General features: G+C 35.7%; 1 non-coding gene across 1 annotated transcript; it reads left to right on the forward strand.

Moving 5' to 3' along the window:
• Positions 1–1079: 1079 nt before the first annotated feature.
• Positions 1080–1217, forward strand: LOC136315776 (U4 spliceosomal RNA). The gene has a single exon (XR_010727565.1). It is a non-coding gene; the product is annotated as a U4 spliceosomal RNA (small nuclear RNA).
• The last annotated feature ends 3630 nt before the right edge of the window (positions 1218–4847 follow it).

Raw genomic sequence — 4847 nt, forward strand, 5'->3', positions numbered from 1 at the left:
GTATATGTGTATGCATGGGCATTTAATAGGTTTGTTGACCTTCCTAAGAAGTGACATGTAGGTATCTTTTTTTTTATTTCAGTTTGTTGAGAAATTAAATTGTGGTTTATTTCTCTCTTGAGTGTAATATAAACAAGGAGGCATAAAATAAACAAGGAGAATGTGCTCTTTTAATAAAGCTACATCACCTTGACCAAAATTCCATCTTGAGTTTCTATACAACAAACTGAACTATATTTTACCAGAAACTTTGAGTTTGGTTGGTGTGTTTGTTCTCTTTTTCTTCTGTTTTGCCTCCAGGGAGAAGGCACTCATATTCTTAAGCTTTAGCTGTGAGTGGCTTGCTTTAGACTCAGTAGCAATAATTAGCAGGGATAAGTATCTAACAAGAGAATTAGGCATTTATATGAGTAAAAATAACATCTGCAGTGACATGATAAAAATGATACAGACCATTAAATCTCACACATCAGGGCATAAACAGATCACCAGCTGAGGTCAGAAAAAAAAATCTCCCCTCATGGTTTAATATTGTACAATTAAACAAATTTGAGGATTTTCTCTTAGTTTAGAACATTCGTTATCATTGAGCCTCGACTACAAACTCCTGGTTCTTGACTGTCTTCTTCTCACAATTTCTAATGGCCTAAACACTCAAGGTGGACACTGAAATCTACACTGTCCTTACTACCATAGACATTCCCAACATGTGCCCCCATGGATTTCCTATTTTGCCACTCAGTGAATAAGTGGTGTGGAACTTTCTACTCTCTGTATGGTTGATAGCATTCATTGAAGAGATGAATGACCAATGTTTGATGGATAAGCTTGTTGTTAAGTGTTGGTGTAAGTTTCAAAATAAACTAAAATTTGCTTTTATTCCTTCCTTTAGAATTCACTGCAATAGAATTCCTGCAATAGAATTCACTATATGTTACTATCTTAATTATTTAATGATGACCTACTATGTGACATACATTGTTCTAGGTGCTAAGCATATAACAATAAATAAAACAAATAAATCATTTGCCTTATAGAGAAGACATACAATTAAAAGGCAATTTTAAAATGCCCAAACAAGCTTTGCGCAGTGGCAGTATCATAGCCAATGAGGTCTATATGAGGTGCAATTATTGCTAATTGAAATGTCCAAACAAATAACAACTGACAAAATAAATGCAGAAATAGACAATTCAGTAATAATGAATTTTGATATTGGATAGAACAAGTAGGTAGCAAATTAATAAAGAAATTGAGCCTGACCTGTGGGGGCGCAATGGATAAAGCGTCAACCTGGAAATGCTGAGGTTGCCGGTTCGAAACCCTGGGCTTGCCTGGTCAAGGCACATATGGGAGTTGATGCTTCCAGCTTCTCCCCCCTTCTCTCTCTCTGTCTCTCCCTCTCCTCTCTAAAAATGGATAAAAAAAATAAAAATAAAAAAAAGAAATTGAAAACTTGAACACCACTAGGGCTAACTAGACAAAACAGACTTCTACAGAACTTTCCCCAATGTACTCTTCTCAAGTGTACACAGAGCATCTACCAAGATAGGCCATATGCTGAGCCATGAAGCAAACCTCAATGTACATATTTTGAAGAATAGAAGTGATACAGAATATGTTCTCTGATCACAATGGAATAAAATTAAAAATCAATAACAGAATAAAATTTAGAAAACTCTCAAATACAATATGTAGAAATTAAAAGAAACACATTTCTAAATAACTAAAGGCCAAAGACTAAAAATACTAAATATACATAAATATATCTTTTAATTAAAAAGAAACTGAAGACATAAAATTTCAAGATTTATGAAATGCAGCTAAAGCAACGCACATAAGAAAACATAGCCATAAATGTCTGTACTATAAAGAGAAGAACTCAAATAAATAACCTATGTTTCCAACTTAAGATACTAAAAAAGGGGGGCAAAATAAACTTTAAGGAATCAGTTGGAAAGAAATAATTAGAGTGAACATTAATAAAGGAAAAATGTTTTTAAAAATCAGTGAAACAAAAAGCTAGTTCTTTGAAAAGGTCAACAAAATTGACAAACATTTAGTTAGACTGATCAAAGTAAAAAGAAGACTTGAATTACTAGAATTGGCAATGAAAAAAACCCCCACATTATTACTTATCTATAAGATATCCTATAAGGAATAAAAATTACTTTAAAGAAATATAAACAATCATATACCAATCAATTAGGGGACATAGTTAAAATAAAGTAATTCCTAGAAAGATATAAACTATGGAAATAACTCAAAAAGAAATAGACAATTTGAATAGAACAATAACAAGTAAAGATATGAATTAAGGTAATTATAGAATAAAGGCCAGACCCAGATGACTTTATAGACAAATGCTACTCAACATTTACAAAGAATGAATAATACTTCAATAACTTTCCCAAAATACATAATAATAGGTGAAACACTTCCCATAGTTAACTCTCTTGTGTGTTTTTTTTCAAAAAGAAATTAATTTGATGACTTAAATTATCTAGATAGTTTCTTGTCTGCTTCCTCACTATGTAAAATACATTCATAGTCATAAACCAAAATTTCTCAATCTCAGCACCATTATTTCATGCTGGATGATTTTGTGCTGAAAGTAGCTATCCTATGTATTGTATTATCTTAAATAGCGTTCCTGACCTCTGTGCACTAGATACCAGTATTACACCCACCCCCAGCCTTCACAGTCAAGGACATGTCCTGATACTGCCAAATAGCTCATGGAGGTACATCACCCCTTGTTTGAGAACCATTATACATCAGGCCTGTAAGAAAAGCTCCTTTTTTGATTGGTACATATTGCTTCTTTGTTATACCCTTTGTCCCACCTAACAGAAAAGGTGATTTTGGAAGGGACATATACTTAAAGCTGAGAGAGGTTCAGGAAGATGGCTTACTTTTCACTTTACCTTTATTGCAGGGTACCAATCCAGCGAACCAGGCATGGAAACTCTCACTTCAACATTTTGACCGTATTTCTTATGTGATAGTGGTGTTCTATCTCTTTGCCTTCCTTCCTGAAAATTCAACAGGATACACTTGTTTTTTCTCTTTGCTTCTCAGCTCCAAAACATATATTCAATATATTAAGTCACTTCCTGTTTGTTTATCAGTGTAGCTGGCATTCAACATTTGAAAGAATTAACACAAATCTAGCAATTAGCAGTTTTACTTAGATATATCTACTATAAGAGCACCAGTGGCTGACCTAAAGGTAAATTATGAAGTAGCTCAGAGCTTCTCCAGTACTTTATTCTTCATCTGGCTATCAGTGGCATCTGCTTTTCCATCCACTCTATTCTGATCATCAGGTCCCTAAACACTCATTTGTACATACTATGTACAAAGTGCTACAGTGGGCACCAAAAATGTCAATGAAGGATGGTAAAGGATAGATTCAGAACAAGCAGAGGACAATAAGACAGTAGTGAGTATAGGCACCACCTGCCCGAGTCTAAAGACTGAAAGATACCTCAGACATCAGCTCTCTCAAAACATCATCAAGTTGTATTCGGATCAAGTCTTTAAAACAACCCCTGAGCATCTAGTTTATTAAGGCAAATGTTATCTCAAGGAAAGTGTTATCACCAAGGTATCTCATTTTACTTTGTACATTATTTTAATAATTTTCTAATTCACTCTGTGAAACTTTCAACTCCTTTTTATTTTATTTTTGTATTTTTCTGAAGTGAGAAGCAGAGAGGCAGAGAGACAAACTCCCGCATTGCCCAACAGAAATCCACCCAGCATGCTCACTGGGGGCAATGCTCTGCCCATCTGGGACATTGCTCCATTGCAACTGGAGCCATTCTAATGCCTGAGATGGAGGCCATAGAGCCATCCTCAGTGCCCAGGCCAACTTTGTGCCAATGGAGCCTTGACTGCGGGAGAGGAATAGAGAGATAGAGAGAAAGGAGAGAGGGAAGGGTGGAGAAGCAGATGGACACTTCTCCTGTGTGCCCTGGCTGGGAATCAAACCCATGATTTTCATACTCTACTGCTGAGCAAACCGACCAGGGCCTCAACCCCTTTTTATATTGGACCTCACAGAATAAGTGAAGTCCTTCCTATACATAATAAGTTACAGAATATTGGAATGTGACTATTGTGGTATTTCTCATCCTAAATATTTTTAAGTTTATTAAGTGACATGACTCAGTACCCTACATATAGACTATACTTCAAAGATCATATTAAGTCTCTAAATGCTAACTGTTCAAATTCAGACATAAGCCTGCAGTGACCATCTGACATCATATGACCATATTGCAGAGAGTGGGACCCACCTCCATAAAGTCAGTAGAGCAAATTCCTCACCCACAAACAGAATATAAACCAGAGTTTCCAAAGAGGCAACCAAATAGTCATTGGAAGCCCCACAGCCTTCCACCAAGGCCATCTTGTCTCTGAGACAGGGGTCAAGTCCTGCCGTTGGCATGAGCAGGTACTTGTGTAAGGACTAGCTATTTCTCAGTGCAATTATGAGCCAGGCAAGCAAAATACGCCCTTTGGGGTTGGAGGAGGGAAAGATCAAATAAGTACTATTTCAACATATTTTCTTTTGAATTAAAATGCATGGTTTAAGCCATATTTCAATTATCAGCTTGACATTACTCTTTAAGCAAATGACTAGAGTTAACAAGAGAGCTACTACATTTTGAATACATTGATTTTCTGCTTGGTGTAAACTCTAAATAGCCGATTAGAAAACTGTGAATCAGACAGACTCAGTGTACCTAATACATCCTGCCATATATTACAAACTGGAAACATTCGGATCTTTGAAGGTGAAATGAATTAAAAGCCCATGATTGTTACAACTTCAATAT

Source organism: Saccopteryx bilineata, chromosome 11, assembly GCF_036850765.1.
Source record: "Saccopteryx bilineata isolate mSacBil1 chromosome 11, mSacBil1_pri_phased_curated, whole genome shotgun sequence".
Classification (NCBI taxonomy): Eukaryota; Metazoa; Chordata; class Mammalia; order Chiroptera; family Emballonuridae; genus Saccopteryx; species Saccopteryx bilineata.